Source organism: Danio rerio, chromosome 15, assembly GCF_052040795.2.
Source record: "Danio rerio strain M-AB ecotype USA chromosome 15, GRCz13ab, whole genome shotgun sequence".
NCBI classification, from domain to species: domain Eukaryota; kingdom Metazoa; phylum Chordata; class Actinopteri; order Cypriniformes; family Danionidae; genus Danio; species Danio rerio.
Window position 1 is genome coordinate 29110915 of NC_141035.1, and position 21691 is coordinate 29132605.

Genomic DNA, 21691 nt, shown 5'->3' on the forward strand with positions numbered 1-21691 from the left:
CATTGCGTATTTATGAATGTCTCACGGTGAATCTGGAGATATTCAAGGTTATCATTATGATTTTTAATCGGACTATACAGCATAAATCCCATTTCCTCCCCCTGTATCCTATCCACCCACCGTGATGGAAATCGATTCCCGTGTTAGAGTGTAAATTACTTTTTTTTTTTTTTAATTTTGTTCAATGAAAAGAGGGGAAAAGTTAGTTTTCTGCATGGCAGAGGACGGAAGCAGAAATACATTTAAATTGATGAGCATCTCTAAAGTGATAACATGGTGGGTCTCGGCTCATTCTCTCTGACGTGCAATAGCTCGCTTCACCTCTCCATCTCTCTCTTGCTCTATTCTCCATCCTCATCGCCATTCCTATAGATTTACAACATCCATTGGATAAAGTGGGATTTTACAAGAGACTCTGGTATGTTCAGTAATATTGGTACTACAGGAAGACAACAATATCTGAAGGGTGAAATTTAGAAAAAAAAACATCTGAAATAATAATAAAAAAAAACTTACAAATCAAAACAACCTTTCAGTAAAGAAAAATTTATTAAAAGAAGGCAACAAAACCTACTTGTTCTGAACAGTAACCTAAATGAAGAATATTGTCCCCTTAGAAAGGTAGAAATCACTTTTCAGAAGGGAAATCTTACATCACACTACCTCTCAGTGAAATTAGTTACATATTCACTATTTACTGTAATGACTTTTCTGCTGAAAAAGGGATTACTTCATGTATTTTTTTATGTAACTTGATTGCAGCCACCCTAAAATACTGTACTTTACTTTTTATCAGTAATAGGGTATATGCAAAGCTAGTGTTTCTTCCCTTGCTGAAAACTTCTGGTGAACGGTTCATGTGACTATTTTCTATTTTCTACGGTTCCTTTTACAGCATCGATGTTGTAATCTAATTAAAATATTATCAGTTAAATAGACTTTGGTATTTATTTAGTTGCTCAAGTGTAAAATGATTGAAAAGCCATTTACACGCACGTGCCCGTCAGGATTAGCAGGCTAGCGCACAAGCTCCATTGAAAATACTGGGGTAAAATAAATGTTCATATTTTAAAGACATGATAAGGAAATTGTAATTTAATGCAGTAATTATTGTACAATCTGAGACCCATTTTATATTGGATATTACTCAGTCAGAAGAGATTGCTTTTCTTTAAAGAAAACAGACCTTAAACGCATTGATTTTGTAACAGAGTTCACTGGAAGCGCTTGACCCAAGTTACTGACAAATTAAAAGTCCTTCCTCATACTTTTGAATGAGGAAATTTGTAATATATATATATAGCAGAGAGCATATACTGTATTTAGCAGAGTTAGGCATTTTAACTAAACAACATGCATCATTTATGAAGACAACTATACAGTATGCTTACGAAAAAAGCTAGCTGATAAATTAGTTCACACCAATATAAGGTTTCAAATTTTCATGGAATTTAGAGAAGCAGAGTAATTCTAAATGTATATACTTTTTACATAAAGACATTAAAGAAGTTTTATTTTATTTCCAAATGTGCCTAATAAACAGCACAATTTTTTTTTCTTTTTTGCCAAAATTATTAGACATTCTGTGAAAAATTTTATTCTGTTCCAGATATTTCCCAATTGGTGTTTAACGTAGCAAGAAAATATTCACAGTATGTCCTTTGACATTTTTTTTTTTTTTCTGGAGAAAGTCTTGTTTTTTTTTTTTTTTTGTTCGGCTGGAGAAAAAGCAGTTTTTAGATTTTTTTTCAAACAATTTTTAGGTCAATATTATTAGCCCCCTTAAGATATATTGATTTTCAATTGGGAACAGAACAAAGTACAATAAGTAGCCTATTCAAAAAAGTTTAACTAGTCTAATGTCGTTAGCCTTTACTAACCTAGTTAAGTCTTTAAATGACACTATAGTTGAATACGAGTATCTTGAAAAATATCTCACATACTCACATCATGGAAAAGACTAAATAAATTAGTGAATAGAAAATAGTTCTTAAAAGTATTATGTTAAAAAAAACGTGCTGAAAAAATCTCAGTTAAACAGCACATGTGTTTTTTTTTATAATCAAAATTTTAAAGAAGGGCTTAATCATTTTGATTTCAACTACATGTATGAATACTTTCATTAAGTTACAATACAAATGAAATCAAATGATTGGGCGTGGCTAGCCTACTTAACCACGCCCCTCCAATTGTAAATTTTGACAACAAACAGAAATGGCGAGGTGTCTGTTAGGCTGTAATAACTCCAAAACCCTTTTCTAGATCTTTCTGAATAAAATGTCTATCAATTCAGCTGGCAGTAGAAAAAAACAGCCACGCCCACTCTTTTCTCATTTATTAGTCCATTTCTTTAGAAACTGCATCACAATATGGAAGGGAAAAAATGGCTGCAGCTTCCCATTCATGTTTTGTGTCTTGATACATACAGTTGTAGTCAGAATTAGTAGCCTCCCTGAATTATTAGCCCTTGTTTATTTTTTTAGAGAAGATTTTCTCAACCCATTTCTAAACATAATAGTTTTAATAACTCATGTATAATAACTGATTTATTTTATCTTTGCCATGATGACAGTAAATAATATTTTACTAGATACTTTTCAAGACACTTCTATACTGCTTAAATTAACATTTAAAAGCTGAGCTTAATTAGGTTACCAACACAGGTTAGGGTAATTAGGCAAGATATTGTATAACGATGGTTTGTTCAGTAGATTATAGAAAAAATATATATTTTAAATAAATAGAGCTTAAAGAGGCTAATAATTTTGACCTTAAAATGTTTTTTAATAAAAAAAACACTGCTTTTATTCTAGCCGAAATAAAATAAGACTTTCTCCATAAGAAAAAATATTATTAGACATACTATGAAAATTTCCTTGTTCTGTTAAACATCATTTAGATAAATATTTAAAAAAGAAAAAAATTTAAAAGAGGGCTAATAATTCTGACTTGAACTGTATGCTTAAATTTTAATTGTTCGTTTTTAAAACAAAACTTAAAAAAAAAACATTTCTATTCTGATTTATGTGGATTTTTAGTATTTCGTATGGAATTAAATTACTTATTGAGTAAGCATAAAACTTTTCATATTAAGTAATTAGAAAAGTCATTTAAATACATGTAATTAGTTACAGTCCTTTTGAGGTAACTTACCCAACATAGGTCACCGGTCCAACTCAGGTCAGAGCCCTTGCAGTCACATCTAAAGACCCCTGTAAACATAATCAAAAAGAACAAAAATAAATAGAATTAAATTTTTGCACTCTAAAAGTCTTTATTAAAGTAAAAAAAAAGCATGGTCTTAAAACCCCCTATGGTTTTTGGTTCTCCTTTTTAAAAGATTTTTTTAGAGCACAGAGCTTTTTTTGTACTTTCTGACAGGTAGTAAGTTTGGTGCACACTATTATTCCTAAAAAGCAGAAAAGCTTCAATCATTTTGCTATTCCCAGCTCTGTGTGCATGGCACCTGCGGCTATGCATATAATATCTCAACATTATAAACAAGCAGATGGAGTATATTTTTAACAAGACCCTGATCATTCAGTCTGATCTTAACCGTTCATATTGTGCATTTGAGAGCAGATGTTTTCTGATCACAGTAGCTATGGTTACATGCGCAGATTCTCATCAGCACTGGCTGGAAATTATATAGGTAACCTAAAACCTGCAATGCTGGGAAAATGTCCATTTGTTTGTGTATCACAGGTGCTTTTTACACCATCTGCGATGTTTAATGCAATGACACAAACATGTGAATAATAATAATAATGTGCATGTAAAATATATACTGTTTACGTTCTAGTTTATTGCAAATATCTAATTACCCAAGCCAACAACTCTAGGCATATAGATATGTCAAGATGATTGGCTTTAGTTCAAACCAAACATCAGAATGAGAAATAAATATAATTTAAATAACTTTTAAAGTGGTGCGGGTGTCTGCATATCTACTTGGATTTTTTCACAGAATCATCTGAAAACAAAACCTCATCATCGAATGCCAGTTATGTTAGCAAAAATGTCTTCTTCATACCAGAAGTCAGAGAAAAAAAGACTATTTCAAGCTAATATGAAGGTAACAGTGACCTAAACAACCCAATAACCAAGCAGAACAAAACTGAAGCTACAATTTGCACAATCTGACCAAAATTGGACTGTAAAAGATTGGAAAAAGGTTGCCTGATCTGATGAGCCTTGGTTTCTGTTGCAGCATTGTAGCAGATGGTTGATTTGGCATAAAAATCTGAAAGCTTGAATCCATCCTGCTTTATATGATTGGTTCTGACTGCTGCTAGTGTAATGATGTGGGCTTTTGGCCACATTATGGGCGCCAAGCAAGCATTATTCCAGAGTTTCCTTGACTATTGTTGCTGACCATGTCCATCCCTTTATGCCCACGATGTGTCCATCATGTGATGGCTACTTCCAGCAGGATAATATGGCATGTCACAAAGCTCAAATGATCAGGTTTCTTGAACATGGCAGTGCCTTCACTTGTACTCAAACTGCCTCCACAGTCACCAGACGTTAATCGAATAGTGCACCAGTGGGATGTGGTGGAGCGGAAGATTCAACATCATGGATCTACAGATAACAAATCCACAGCAACAGCGTCATGCTGTCATGTCAACATGGACCAAAATCAATGAGGAATTTTTCTATCACCATATTGAATCCATGCCTCTATGCCAACCTGCTACTACCAAAGTGTTTGTATTAAATTGGCTGGTGAGTACAATTTAAACCCGTACACTGAAGCTTAAATTACGCAACTCATTATTTATGAAATTCACCACCATTTTTAGCCTGAAGTAAACTTGAGAGTGTTAGTTTGCCTTAAAATGAAAATGATGTTATTAATTACTCAGTCTTATGCTGTTCCAAAACCCGGAGACCTTCGTTTGTCTTCAGAACACAAGTTAAGATATTTTGGATATTTGAGAGATTTCTCATCTTCCATAGACAGCAATGGCACAGACTCATTCAATGTCCAGAAAAATTTCAACAAATATCCTTAAAACAGACCATATGCTGGTTCAATTGCCATAATACATTTTATTTATAATGCGCTTTTCTAAAACCAAGGTGTTTTGTCACAGTGACAATGTCTCATGTGGATTAATATTATTATGCTACAAGAACACTTATGTGCACACATCAAACAGAAATAACAACTCCATTCAACAGTTTCTTCTCCTCAGTGTCAGTATAGAGCGCAGGTTCAAGAGAGCAATATGTTGCTCTGTCTTGTTGCTCATGTATAGCTCTGATGCACCTGTGCTTTGTTTCAAACAAAAGAAGTCTTGCATGGGGCTCATCAGTGCTCATGAATGTGCACCCTATACTGACACTGAGGAGAACGCACTGTTGAATAAAAGTCATTCTTTCTGTTTTGTGTGTAAACAATTGAATTCTTGTAGCTTCATGATATCCTGATTGAACCACTGAAGACGCATAGACTGTTTTGTCAACAAACAAGACAAGATCATTTGAGGATGAGGGAGCTCTCGAGTTTAATCTAAAATACCTTCATTTGTGTCCCAAAGACAAACAAAGGTCTCAGAAGTTGAGAACAACATGAGGGTGAGTAATTATTAAAATAATTTTCATCTTTTGAACAATCCCTTTACCTGTTATTTCACTTAATCTGATTCCTTATTTCCTACTGGGGTATATTTTTCTCCTTTTTTTATTAAAATTTTTTTTCCTGAATGTGCAAACTGGTGGAATCCAATTAGATGGATTAATATAAACATAGCTTCAGTGATGTAGTCTACACAAGAAAGTTGTTACTGACAGATCACACAGAGACTGAGACACAAGAGCAAACCTGCATTTTTATATAAGAATATGGTGTTTCTTAAAGGCAAAGAAACACAAAACATTTATACAAATTAAAACAAAGTTGACACACAAAAAAATTTAACATATGTTAAACATGTACTTTGAGTTACATGTACAAATTGATTGACCAGCGCCATGTTTCTATAATAACAGGCCCTTAGCCAGCCTGGTGAAAGGGGTGGTTCTCTTTTTCACAAAAAGTGGATTTTTTTGCAGTTATTTACCTCATTTTCTATTTAATTATGAGGTTTAAAAATTCCATTAACGCCCCATTCACACGGGGCTTCAGCGTCAATGCTTGACAGAGGGTGTGTCTGAAGTTGGGGCTGAAGCGATAGTCAAACCAGCGTGAGCCAATGAAATTAGCCAGCAAACAGGCCACAGTCTGAGCTAATGTATTTGCATACAACGATCTGATTGGCTGACGCTTCCGTCGTCGCTTGAAAAGTTGAGTAAATCCCAACCTTTGCAGCAAGCAATGCCTCTAAAGGAGTTCCGACGCTAATATGTCTGTGTCTGTGTGTACTGCAAAAAAAAAAAAGGCTTGAATAAACTTCACCACAAATACATAAAATAAACTTACTTGGTATTTGTAACAAATGAGCTGTATTTCACCTTCATTTGAGTCTGTCCAGATGTTGTTGAACATAGTTCCTAAAATACTTTTCGATTGGTCAGAATTCACATGCAGGAAAATGCCAATGAACTCCCGCAAGTAAACAAACCGGCAGACACAAAATTACGCTTTTTACTATGAAGGGACGACTGTGTTGGCTGATTGCATCCCTGCTCATAGTATACTATATAATTGGCATACATCAATTTAGACAAACTATACATTTCGAGAATGAAGCGCAACTGAAGCTGGAAAACAAAGTTTTAATGCATCGCACGTCACTTCAGAAGGAGGCTTGAATTAATTTAGCTAAACTGCGACATGGTCATCTTGTGGAAAGATTACCAACAATCCATCAGGTAATGTTTTTCCCTTTCTATCTCTCTCTGTTGGTAAAGTGCTGTCAACTAATATTTTCCTCCATATCCCATAATGCACAGTGCATCAGCCTGTGGCAGCTGGATTAGTTCAAAAGGCGCAGTACTTTTCGCAGTTGGGTCTGTTTTAGTTCGGATCATATTCTCACCACAAACGAACCGCTCCAGGGATCGTTTAAAAAGTGTACCAAGACCACTTCTTCAAGCAGGTCTCTGTACGCTTTTTTGGTCCACTTTTGATGCGCACTCGAGTACAATTCACACCTGCCCAAACGAACCGCACCAAGAGGAAAAACTAACTCTAGTGCGATCAAATAGGGCAGGTGTGAAAGCACCCTATAATAAATAATCTAATGGGTATTTTGAGCTGAAACTTTACAGACACATTCTGGAGACACCAAAGGCTTATCTTACATCTTGTGAAAGGGGTAAAATAGGTGGCCTTTAATGATAAAACCTATCTGAATTCAAAACATTTACTATTTGTTAACACTTGGTACTGCAAAAGAATAACTATAGCATATTAGTGATTCAAACCCTTCAAGCTAAACTGTTTTTGTGCCACTGCAGTCATAACACAAAAAAACCCTGTGCTACGTCTATTCCCAGGCCTGTTTTACTGGCATTTATTTGCAAGGGAGGAGCTGCTTCAAAGCTCCTAAAAATAGCCTGAGCTCAGTCCCCTCACAACTTCAAAAACATCTGAATGAAGGAGGAGAGGATGTGAGAGGGAGCGAGGGCAGAGAGGGGAGCGGGTTAAAGGGAAAGAGGAGAGCAGCAAGCTGGGGAACAAGGTGAGGAAAGACCCGATGGGAGAAGAGGCGATAAAAGAGACAGATGCAGAACAGATGGCAGGCCGGGGGGAAGAGTGGAAGAGGCTCACCGTGCCACGGACAGAATCGGAGCAGGAGAACTACAGCAGTCAAGGGAAATGAGAGCTGATGAGGACCACCGTAGCTGAGGGACTGGTATAATGACAGAGCAAATGAACGTGTGAATGATACAGCATTGAACATGGCTCTCATTGTAGAGTAGTTCTAAGCCAAGCTGACGTTACAGAACTTGTGGCGATGAAAACCAAGTGTTATTGATTGCGTTTGTTATTGTCAGGGCCAAAAAGACAACAGACAACAGAAATGAAAACGTATGCTCTGCACCAGCGTGAGAGAATGGATCTTTCCATTTTTTCCATCTTTATCTTTCTTACAGCATAGGTAGCATTAGTCTGTACTATCATTCCACAAAAAGGAACTAGTGCTGCATACATGCATACAGTAAACAAAGAGTTTAAACCACAATTTTCTCAGTACTTGTCACTAACCACAGAGGAATTCGCTCATGCTAATACGCCATTCTGATTTCATCAAGTAGGAAATGTTACTGGATTTATATCTTTGTTGATCCTGGAACAACATTTCAATCATCCAATCAGAATTAAGGGATTCATTTACCATTTATGTTAAGTTTAGGCTTGTGGTCAGGTTTACACACTTTTACATGATTGTTATCCATTTATTATTTGCCTCTGATTTTGGGAATAATTTACAGTTATGGTTGGGTTTAGGGGTAGGGAATAGGTATGGATTACATTTTCAAACCAAAATGATTTCCCAGGATAAACATAAATGTTAATCCAGGATTGCATCGTACTTGGTAAAATCATGATGTGCTGTGCAAAAATGTCCAATAATTTATTTATCTAAAATGTCTGTAAATATTTAACAAATACAATGAAAAGACAACAAACTTCGTGTTTCCTCTGCATGGTTTGCTTAGCACTTCAGTTTTTGTTCTTGCGCACTGATTTACAGCTGAACAGCCAATCAGAACTTTTTTTCAATGATGGCCAATTGATGCCTATTCTGCATGCTGAATTGAGCAAACTTCCCCTGATTTGAGACTGACGAGAGGCTGGTGTAACGACGGGGAGTAACACCAACAACTGAGGTAAGATCCAATATGCAGGTTTATTCACAGTCAGGCAAGCAGTGGTCAATATGGGTGCAAACAGGTGTGTGAGGACAATCCAGAATCACAGTCGAATACAGGCAAGAGGTCAGAAAGGCAGGCGGCAGGCAAAGACAAAGAGGCTAACAAGGCTAACGGTCGGTACACAAGATAACTAGACTGGGAAATGTGTTGTAATGCTACTGTGACAGATAACAAGACTCGGCAAACTGAAGGGGTGAATGTGTGGCTTAAATAGTGTGTGTTAATCAGTCTCTGACAACCCTCAGGTGGTGTGAATGTAATCAGTCTAGATGAGGAAGCATGTGTGAGTGTGACCGGAGTGCATGTATGAATATGTAGTCTAGGAATGGCGATTTTGTTGTCCATGGTTATTGTAGGTGCAAACCAGCGATCTTATGGGAAATGATCGCTGGTAATCGTGACAGCTGGAACATGCCAAAACTAATTTAAAACAAATTTCCTCCATGATGCAAGTTTACAATAAAATTAAAATATGCCATAGAGAGGGTAGGGGAGGTTAATGTTATTGTTTCTAATTAAAATTAAAAGTGTAAATTTAGTTTATTTGCTATTATATGCATGGGTTGATATGTATTTATAATAAATACTGCCACACTATACACTGTAAAACCCAAAAAGTTAAGGTAACTTAAATAGTTTGTTGCAATCAGTTTACTCAAATGGTTTAAGTTAAAACCAGGCACGTGCACATATAGGGCTCAACCTGTGCAGTGCACATGCCCTTTTTAGTCTTGGATAGAAAGTGCGCTTCCAAAATGATCAAAAGTGCCCCCACGACGCGGCACACCTTCGGTCCCGCTCTTCAGTAGGCGCGCGACAACACAGCTAAATCAGTACGCGCGCGACAACACAGCTGATCAGTACGCGCGCGACAACACAGCTGATCAGTACGCGCGCATCCACTCTGCAGATCTGCACCAATCCAAACCCCCCCCCCCCCTCGCTCTTCCAAAAATGTATCCTGCACATGCCCTTTGGATGGTCTCTGCACGGGCCTGGTTAAAACTAATCCTAATGAGTACTGTGAACTTAATCTATTGAAATAAATGAAGCAAGCACAGCAAAACTCAATAAGTTAAGGCAACTCAAACCGTTTGAGGAAACCAATTGCTACAAACCATTTGAGTAAAAAAAAAAAAACTAATCTATTCAAGTATTGTCAACTTACTCCATTTAAGCTGAATTAATGAGCTATTTAATTAGTGTTATTATTACCTTCAACACTAAGTTTAAAACTCTTTTCAAATGAGTAGAATTAACTTCAAGTAAACTGAGTTAACTACACTCATTTCATTTGGTAAAGATGACTGTTGGTTTTTACAGTGTATAAAAAATAGAACTGGCAACTTTTAAATACCAAAAGACTGTAGGGAGTCCCACTCATCATTTAAACCAACAGTGCCTAATCCGGCTCCTTAAGGAGCACTGGCCTGCTTATTTTAGCTTCAAACTTAATTAAACACACCTGAACCAGCTAAACTCATACTAGGCATATGCAAAACTTCCAGACAGGTGTACTGAGGCAAGCTGGAGCTAAACTCTGTAGGACAGTTACCCTCGAGTACTGAGTTTGTACACCGCTGATTAAAGGAGTCTTATTATGCTCTGTTACCATTTCGTGATTCTATTTGGTGCATGTATTAGAACATGCTCTCATGCTTGGTGATTTCAAAAAACACATTATTTTTCACAAAATTGCACTGACAAACTTGCTAAATCACGGATGAAGACCAGCCTTCTGAAAGACTAAATGTGTTGTGATTGATTGGCTCTCTCAGTGCATTGTGAATAATATTAATAAGTGATGGTCAAATAATATGATACTTAATAGGTTTAAACAACAAAATATATGCTCTTACACATACATGAGAATCAGATCAAAGTGATGGTCAAATAATATGATACTTAATATGTTTGAACAGCAAAATATGTGCTCTTAAACATACATGAGAATCAGATAATTAAATATTTCACAATATATTAATTTGAGCTAGGAGTATTGGTCAAGATGATCGCACAGAGCCTTTGCACACATGGATATGGCAGGACATACAGTATCAGTGGCAGTGTACATTCAGAAGGATGCTCACAAGCGCCCCCTTTGTACTATAGTGTACAGTAACTGCAGTATGATTACTAATTATGCATCTCACATTTTTAGGAGCAAATACATTGTGTGATCATCTCTTAACATCCGTCACTCTGAGGTTTGAAAAATGTAACTGAATTTGACAGTGAAACTAAGGGACTAAAGCACTAAGGTTCAGCATTTTCAGATAGCTGACATCACAGAGATAACCAGTTTTTTTTTTTTTGTATTGATGTCTAAATGTATACAATTTTTAAACATTTGTTGTTCTGAATACATTACCCGACAAAAGTCTTGTCGCCTATCCAAGTTTTAGAAACAACAAATAATAACTTGACTTCTAGTTGATCATTTGGTATCAGAAGAGGCTTATATGAAAGACAAAGAACTCTAGATTACACCAATTTTTACCAGAATAAAATATGATCATGCCTTGATTTTGTATTATTTATTTAGGAAAATAAGGTCTGACTTGCCTTATAAAAAAGTCTTGTCACTTAATCCACATAATGAAATAATGTACAGTGTAGATTTTAAAGTCATGGTGCAAAGTCATGGAAAAAGAACTAATATTATGCATGACTCACCATGAGTATAGAGGACTGCATCCATACATCTCTGCAATGACTCAAATAACTGGCAAATAAACTGTTCTTGCAGGACTCCCAAAGTTCATCAAGATTCACAGACACCCCAGACATGCTCGATAGTGTTTATGTCAGGTGACTGGGCTGGCCAATCCTGAAGCACCTTGACCTACTTTGCTTTCAGGAACTTTGATGTGGAAGTTAAAGTACAAGAAGAATTTGCCCTCTCTTGTGGTTTGTAATGTCATGGGCAACACAAGTTTCTTGGTAACTCAAGCTGTTGATGTTGCCATCCACTCTGCAAATCCCTTGCATACCCCCATACTGAATGTAACCCCAAACCATGATGAGGTCTATGCAAGTTCCAATAGGTCTTTTGCAGTATGTATGATGATTGGGATGCAGTTCAAAAGATGATTCATCAGAAAAATCTACCTTCTGACACTTTTGCAAATGATCAACTAGAAGTCAAGTTATTATTTGTTGCAATTGAGATTGACGACAAGACTTTTGTCAAGTAGTGTACATTCATTTATTTTCTTTTTGGCTTAGTCACTTTATTAATCCGGGGCCGCCACAGTGGAAGCAACCGGCAACTTATCCAGCATATGTTTTATGCAGCGGATGCCCTTTCAGCCGCAACCCATTACTGGGAAACCCATACACACTCCTTCACACACATACATTCACTATGGACAATTAAGCCTACCCAATTCATCTATACCGCATGGCTTTGGACTGTGGGGGAAACCGGAGCACCCGGAGGAAACCCAAGCAAACACAGGAAGAACATGCAAACTCTACACAGAAACGCTAACTGACCTAGCCGAGGCTCAAACCAGTGACCTTCTTGCTGTGAGGTGACAGCACTACCTACTGCGCCACTGCGTTGCCAGGGAGTGTACATTTGTAGCAATAACAATATATCATGATGCATGTGAAAGAGGCTTTAGTCCAAATCCAAGACTTATTTGTTAATGCGCCACTATGATACTGCATTTAAAATCAAAAGATTTTGGTGAGGAATCCAGTATGCAAGTGAGATGCACAGGTTTAATTGACTTCCTTTCACTGCTGTGTGACTTTAATTAAAAGCAAGCCTTTAGAAAATTAAAAAGTGAAAGAGAAAGCGAGCAAGGAAGAGGAAGAGCTGCAAGAGAGAGAGAGAGACATGATAATTAACAGAATAAACGAAATGACACAAACGGCATAGCACCTGCCTCTCACCACATCCCCTTCCTCCCCATGCAAGTCCCTCTTTCCCCAATCAATCACAAACCTAATATCATCTTCCTCTATGTAAGCCCTTCCTCTCTCCACTCCACTGTTTATTTATTTAGCCTGAAAGTCCCATTAGGCCCTGCCAACCTCACTCGCCTAAGCTGCATATAAAACAGCAGGAATTTTACGGCGCTACTCGACTCTGGAAGTCAAACTTTACCTGTCCAAAGTGCGAGAATAAAATACGACATGCATAAAAAGAGACTTCTTCAAGTCGTTGATGATTTAGTTTGATGTAGTTTTTCTGCAGTTCAGTTTTAACCTGTCAGGACAGAGTTATTGCCGCGAACTCCTTCGCTTAAGCAAGAGTCGTCCGCGGTCAAGTGCATTCTGGTGTATCCGCGGGCCCTACTGTGATTTACTGTAGCTGTTTATTACCGTTTGGTAAAAGACAACTGTACTCACTCATAGAGCGGCGGTGCGCTCAAACCGTCTCTGTCAAGATAACGGCTGATCAATGGCTGTAATTAAAAGGCCGGATCAATTTCAACTGGGGCAACCCAATAAAAGTTAGGCTCAAACTGCATGGCCCGTAGCCCCATCAGTCCTGAACAAATTCCAAGCTGAGACGAGCCCCTGAGCAGCAAGGCTAATGACATACACAGCACTTTCTGCCTTTCAATTAATCACAAACACACCCAGCAGCCTGACACACGGCACACTCCCAAACACAAAAACCTCTACCAGCCAAGGTTTTGTTTTCCTCTGTGGACAACTTGTGGCCATTTGCAGTTTTGTTTCACTTTTATTTTTATTGTTTTTTTGGAACGTACATCCTGAAGTGTGTGCTTGTCAACATCCAATAGCTTTTTTGAAAACGTCTTAGAAATGGCATACCAAACAAGTATTTGCATATGTGGCAGATCTCAGATATCAACATATTAAATAAAAATGATGTTTGATTATGAGAGACTTCATAAACAATGATATGTGAGGATTGCGAGGTGCTTTGATTTGAGAGATGTGACAAAGATTATCAGTAAATAATGGCTTGGAAAATGTGTTTTTTTTTTTTTTTTTAGAATTAGAAATTAATACTTGTATTCAACAAGCCAAGAGGCATAGCATTGATCAAGAAGGTGTATTTAAAATGCAACAAAGGATTTTAATTTCATTCATTCATTCATTCAATTTCTTTTCAGCTTAATCCCTTTATTAATCTGGGGTCGCCACACTAATCCAAAACTGCCAACTAATCCAGCAATCCAGCTTTTTAGGCAGCGGATGCCCTTCCAGCTGCAACCCATTACTGCAAAACATCCATACACTCTCATTCACAGACATCCACTATGGTCAATTTAGCTTATTCAATTCACCTATAGTGCATGTCTTTGGACTTGTGGGGAATACCGGAGCACCCGGAGGAAACCCACGCAAACAAGGGGAGAACATGCAAAGTTTACACAGAAATGCCAACTGACCCAGCCAAGGCTTGATCTAGCGACCTTCTTGCTGTGAGGCGATTGTGCTAGCCATATTTACCCATTACCCAATTTTTCTCATTCGTTTCATTTTTATGAACTTTAATTAAGTCTGCATAATTAAGGGCGTGGCCACATGAGTGACAGCTAAGTCTTGCTGCTCGCTGTCTCGTCACCTCAGCTGATTCCGGCTGATTAGCTGCTGAACTCGGCAAATACATCAAATTTTTGTGTTGTTTTTTTTTTTTGTGGCTTTACACAGTCAGTAGCTTTTTGGAATTATTTCCTAAAATTATCAGATGATATGGCATGTTTTGTGCACTTAATTGTCCTCACAAACCTTTCAAGTTGCCTCCATTTCCCAGGTAAGTGAAACTATATACTTGTATACCATATCTATAAATATATTTGTTTTATTTAAGATAATATATAATTTATAATTTTCTTTAGAACTTGAACACACTCCAGAATCTGACCGACTGATTAGCTGTAGGCTCTAGAACAGTCATCTGAAACGTTGTCATACAGTGTTGTGCCTGGATTTCACAAATAGCCTTGCATTTACTATACTAACACACTATATTTGAAGTATTTGGAAGTAATTTGCATTTTCCTCCTGTATAAAACCATCATTAGAACTATGTTTAGTGGCTCAATGTATAGACCAATTACCAACCTACGTCACACATGACGTCACCCGGGTCCCCGGTTGCAAAAAACAGACAGGCTACAATGGGAAAGATGTCATGTTTTGCGGTAGGATGCCGAAATCGAGTCCAAAAATGGAAAACTTAACTTTTACCATACACCACACACTGCTTTAATACCGACTGCAGACGTCTTTGACTAAATGGGAGCTGAATGAAGTGAGGAGCTAATTAGAAATGCTGGACTCTGCAGTTCTCATGTCATATCAGGTCAGTTCACGCTATGCTGAATCATACTCATTACTCGTTTTTGATTGCAGAAATGATTTCAGCAAAAACAGTTACATATGGTTAATTAAACTGCTGACACTGAATGAAACGTGAAAGTTACTTTTATTAAGGTAAACTTGGTTTTATATTCACACATTCATTCAGTGACAACTTGTGACACACTCCCTATATTGTTTACCACGGCACTTTGAATATTTGGTCTGAAATAACCTGCAAGTGTGACTTGAAAACAACATTAACACTGTTTATTTGACTGTGAACAATGTTGTACTTTGATAGTCATTGGCTGCTGCTAATATGATTTCGCTATTTAGAGTTTGCAAATAATATTTTATGAAATTATATTATTAAGGAGAAAGTCCGAATGTGTGAATATAAAACCAACTTTACCTCTATGTGTAGGTTCACATACCCTGCCGTACAGGTGTAGTTTGATGTCAGAATGCAGTCGTTTTACGTGTTGGTGATTAATTACCCAGGCCTTGTATAACGTTAACTCCGTCTTGTTTCCTTGTCTTTGACTAGGCGGAATCTCAGTGTTTAGCTCTTGAATCTGGTCATCATGGAGCAATATTTATTGCACATGACCTCAAAGAACAACATTGTTGGCATCCAAAGACTTGTAGACCTGTAACTTCTCTCTTGTAAAATCACTCGGAGCTTCATTGAGATTGTATATTTCGGGCTGGATGCTTGGTCATTTTGTCTTATCCAATATCCATTGGGAGGGTGCTATCTCAAATGGAGCTGTCAGATGAATGCCGCTCACCTGAACGTTAATTTTGCTGAAACACTGTGCTTGTCACTGGGTGACGAGCTGTTCTAATATGCTGTAAGCATTACGTAAATAATATATATAATATGTAAGTAATACATCTTATTTCTAAGACAACAACAAACTCTGCTCCGCATCTGATGTCATTCCCTCGCTGTAAATGCTAGGGCTCCCGGTTGCTTTCTGCCACCTCCCTGCGCGTGCATCCTGAATGTTTACAAACATGGTAATTTGTCTATTACAACAGTTCTTTTAAAAGACTAAACACTTAAGTGAAATTTTGTACAACCAAACACAAGTGGTCAGAACACAAACGAGTTGCAGGTAATTAAGTATTAAGCGTTTCTCCAAAAAAAAAGCCTGTCTAAGCAAAATGCTAGCAGGTGTTTGCTGCTCCACTGACGCTCTGCCTCTATGCCCTTATTTAGTTACCCCCGGTTGGTACGATGACGCAAAAACAAAATTGGGATGATTGGCCACGCCTACTTGTTGCTTCATTTGCGCTCTTCAGAAACGTCTGGGTGATGTCACTGATACTACGTCCATATCTTTAACAGCCTATGTTCCCATCCTGTGGGGTTTGGAGCCAATTGTCTCCGTGTTTCCAGCCCATGCTTGGATTGTTAATATCTAAAAACAACTTTGAAATGTTATCCGGCACCTCATTTTACCGATCCCCCTCCTCACACGCTCTTCACTTTTATTTGCGACACCTCTCACCTCCCCTTCTCTCTAACATGCAGGATCCGTTACCCCAATCTGTTCTGGAACCTTGCAATTTACAAGTTAAGCACTGCATTAAAAAAAAAGATCTGTGGCATCTCAAATCTTACAGGTGCCAGCAACTAACATTCTTCAAAACATCTTCTTTTGTCTTCAACAGAAAAAAATCTCTTTAATTGGCCGAGATTAACCCACAGCAAAGACCCTTGTTCTTTGCGGTAGGGAGAAATGATTGTGTGGCCTGGAGCTGGGCCAGAAAACATTTGCTATGTACAATAATGTAATGCCTTGAATCTCCCAATTATCTTAAATCTCTAGTAAGGTGTTGTTTAAGTGCTTAGTTTTGTGCTCTGAGATTTTAATTATGGTGGTGAAAACATAATGCAGTGCAGTTGGCCACCAAACCAGAAAAATGTCTTAATAAATGGAATGTGTGAAAATAAAGCATTAAAATATGGTTTAAAAAATACATTATTGTCATTCAGTGTAACAAATTTATTGTATTTATTGGCAACAATCATATTCTGACCTGAGCATTTTAAAATATTTATTTTTTAATACATATTATAACTATATCTCTACTGAACAACATTATTTTATATTTCCACTTAAAAAAAAACAGCACATTTGGAATGAGGATTGAGGAGTAAACAACTGAACAACCCCTTGAAGTAAACTAGTGGCCATTATCTCTCAGTTTAAATGAACATATCATGTTTATTAACGTCTCATCAAGTCCACATACTCTCCAGTTCATTTCTACAGTTACATCAGCCCATAATCTCTTTTTTTCAATTTGCATTGAGTATTGTTATACAGAAATGACACTGGAGAACATCATAATCCTCCAATAACATCTGCTTAATCACCTTGTTGCAACCGTTACCGAGTCACTGAATCCTCTGTCCCCCGTGTCCCCAGGACCAAATAAACATTCTCAATAATGAGCCGCCTATTAATCACAGGCTGGAGGACGTCCCACACAAAAGCAGGTTCACACTGAGGGCGATGCACATGTGCACTGGATTGAGGACTCTTACGCTAATGAGTTTTGAAGAATCAGCGGCGGACGGAAGCTCTCGTACGCAAGTGTTTCTTGTTTCTGCAGCACTTCAAATGTCTGCTGTGAGAAACAGACATTCAACATGAGATGATTGCACAAGGATTTCACTATTAAAAGTAAAGGCTTCATAATTAATTTGTTTAGGCATGCTGCTTCTGGGTTCCACAATGAACATTTCAATGAAGAGATTTGAAATAGCCTTTTCTTCTTTGTATAAAGAAGATTTTAATAATGTAAAGCTGTAAAAATGGAAAAAACACGACTTCCCAATCATAAACAGCTGACAGCAATAACAACTTGAAAAATTAAGCAGAAGTGCATTGGATTATAAATAAAATTATTCATTATTATACTAATATCTAAACTGTAAAAATTATTTGTTAATTATCAGTTTCCGTATTTTGTGATTGACAAGTGTTTTCAATTTATTTATGGTTGCGAATTGCATTATGGGACCTTGATCTTCGCAAAGTTTAATTTTGATGTTGAAAATTTAACTCTACAGTTTAACAAAGTGGCTTTAATTGACATTTTAGTAGTTTAAAATAATATTAGGTATAACAAATAAATTAAATAAGTCTGTAAAATAACAGACAATGTTTTTGTACTGTATTATTCAACACCAACCCAGACAATATCACTTCAAATGAGTGAAAATGTTAATAAAAGTCACTTTTTGAAACTACTTCTAAATCAAGTGCTTACCCAAATTCAAAAACTTTCCAAATCCACATGCAGAGGTGTAAATGCAAACGTTTGGTATAATTTTAAAGAAAACCCTTTGAGTTTTCAGAAAACACTAATAAAAGTGATTAAAATAATTGTATATGTTGTCTGTTTTATAATAAATGCCTTAAAAAAAGATGATTTATTTTTTTTGTAAACTTACATGTTTTATTTAATTATTTGAAATTGTACTTTTTAGGTTCTGTGTAGTCTAGGTTGCTGTAATTAATTTTGTTGGTTCCTGCACATGTCAGTAATCATAAGAAAAAATAAAACTGTGTGATCATAATCTATGTAAAAGTTATTCTATTCCAACTGATGAGATGACGAAACCACTCATGGAGGTATTGGGCCAGTACAGACCTTTAAAGTTTAAAGAATGCAGAAGTAAATGACTTCACAGAACTGGTACCAGTTTCCAGAGTATAGGAGGTTAAACGTTTTTAGAAGAAAGATCAAGGTCCAATAATGTAATGTAAAATTACAATTAAACAGTGCAAATAAAAAAAATAAAACATGAAATCACAAAATACGGAAAACTGCTAATTTATGTAGATTTTTTACAGTGTAGATAAAGTATTTAAGTTTCATTGTATGTTTACTTTTGTAGCAAATGCAATATTAGCTATTAAGAACAAGGTTTTTGTTATATGCTTTCATTTTTGATCAAATTAAATGTAAAATTTTTGTTACATTACATATTTGCTTAATGAAGAAGGGAAAAGAAAACATGCAGTAGGTGAACTGCCTAAATGCTAACTGGTTAGCATAATATGTTTGAATCGCAATCTCTCCCCAGGGGTCTGTTCTTCGTACCTCGCTTAAATGATCTAGGATGATTTGGCAGATCCTGGATCTTTTCATCTCGATAACTGATCTCTCGCTAATTTGGTTCTTCAAACAATTTCACGAATCAGATTAGAATGTCTGGATAAACTGATCTGAGATCGCTGCGTGTGTTGTGAAGGACAGATCTATCGATCCTCGAAATCATGATCAGCAATGCAACGATTGGCTGACGGCACAGCAGCGTAATGACATCATCTGTTTAATATTCAATTATCCATGCGAGCAAAATTACATCAAATTAGCAGTAAACGGTTTGTTAAATATGATACGCAATAACCTTCCACAGTTGTTGTGAGCTGCAGGCTTTACACTTTCATGTGTCAAGAGTATTTATCATGTATTTCAATGCATATCAATGTATTTAGTTCTACATTTAGAAAAGATTTTCTTTATTATAGTAGCCGTTTTTTAATCGGTATAAAGAATAACTGGATGTTTTTGTTTTTGTGAAGCATAAAATCACCATAATATTAGCTGGCAAAACATGTTTATGACTGCATATGTATTATTGCTATTATAAAAAAAAGTCACATTGTGCATTTCTATAATACACAAATTGTACTAAAGCGATCTAAAAAGTTCATATCAATAAGTTTTCTCTTTGCACCACCAGGTGGCAGTCTTTGTACTTTCATTTCGGAGTGCAGATTGCCTAAGTTTTATTAATATATAACTTTATATATAGTTAAAAATAGTTACTATTTTCCCAAGTGTATATAACTACTACTGTAAGAAAATATCAACATTTGGTACATACTTTCAGTATTTTCTTTGCACAAACTGACCCGATCTAATCCTGTTTATGAATTAAACCTGCTTCCGATCAGGTTTGAGCTAGCAGAACTGTTGCTATGACAGCAAGTCTTGGATCAGCTTTGAAGAACGAAATGATCCTGGATCGTGTCAAATCGTCAACATCCAAATCCAGCTAACTGAGTAATCCATGTAGGAAGAACGGACCCCTGTTGTTTAAAGCCACACCTCCTGAAATCCCAAACATGCTCATTAAAGATTACAGAGACCCATTAGATCATGTCATTCACCAGTTAGAAAACCTTATAGAATTTCATAATACTACAATTTTGAACATATCTAGCATGTTTTCAGTTATGTAGTTAGCAAGCAAAACTTGTCATAATATGCAATATTTCATGCATGCAAGGATCGCTGGTCTCACTCTCTCACGCGTTTTATCCTAAAGCAACTGCTGTATGCTTAGTGATTGACCAGCGGGGTGCAGGAATTACTCTTAGTACTAAGCCAAACTTACATGCTACAGTATTTCAGACCGAAGATTCAAAGTAGCATGGTAAACAATATAGGGAGCGCGTCACATGTTGCTATTGTTCAAAAATTAACCAATGCAAATATAAAACCAACTTCACCTCAGTAAAGTAGGCTAGGATTTCAGGATTTTAAAACATGTCTGCACATAATTGCGCTGTGCGTGTGCATGTGCTAATGGCGGATCTGCGTGAACAGAGGTGCGCAGTTCAACAAATCTACATTTGTTCACAGACAGTTTGGGTTACTTATCAGAATTACAGTATGGAAATTATAGTCTTGACAATTTTTAAGTGGATGAACATTTTTTTGTCTTATGCCTTGCCCAGAATATATAAAATACACATGAATACATTTAGATAATTTACTTTAATCATGTGAAGAGACTTTTAACCAGCACAACAAAAAATATTTCTGAAGACAATCACCTACTGCACCTTTAAATGTGTACCTGAACCACAAAACCAGTCATGAATGTCAGGTTTTGGACAAATTAAAGCTGAATAAATAAGCTTCGCTTTTATGTATTTGTATTGGATTGACAATATTTATCCAAAACACAACTATTTAAAAATATGGAATCTGAGGGTTTTAAAAAATGTATTGATATATTAAGAAATCACCTGTAGACTAAATGAAGTAGTTTTTAAATATCTTAATGGAACATGAGCTTTACTTAATTGAATGATTTTGGGCATTAAATAAAAGCAATAATACTGACCCACTCTGTAAAAACCCATACAATCGATTTTGTTGGAACAGCATGAAGTGATTACATTCACTTAGTTTTTTTACAAATTTAAGTATTGAATATAAAACAATTACGTTGCCACAAAACCACTCAAGAATTGTGCTGTTTCAGCTCATTTTAATAAAGTAGTTGAAACAAACAGCAAATATTATTTTTGAGCATTTTTGTCATCCAGGGTCACAAATTTAAAAATGTAAAGTAAATAAGTAAAATTCTTGGGAAATATAAAGGTTCAAATGATAAAAGTTCCTCACGGAACAACAAACGACAAAAGAAAATCCTATTTTTAAGTGTACCAGCAGTGAAAAGTCTTATGTTTAAGTTTTAAAAAATGTGCTGCTTGCCAATATGTCAAAATCTGCAGTGATATGCACT

General features: G+C 36.4%; 1 long non-coding RNA gene across 8 annotated transcripts in view; it reads right to left on the reverse strand.

The window, feature by feature from the left end:
* LOC147833685 (uncharacterized) overlaps positions 1–21691 on the reverse strand; it is a 291750-nt gene that overhangs the window by 202256 nt on the left and 67803 nt on the right. For all 8 annotated transcript variants that reach the window (XR_015509535.1, XR_015509537.1, XR_015509539.1 and 5 more), the window contains exon 2: positions 3154–3212. This is a non-coding gene — a long non-coding RNA (uncharacterized LOC147833685). The remainder of the gene's footprint in view (positions 1–3153; positions 3213–21691) is intronic.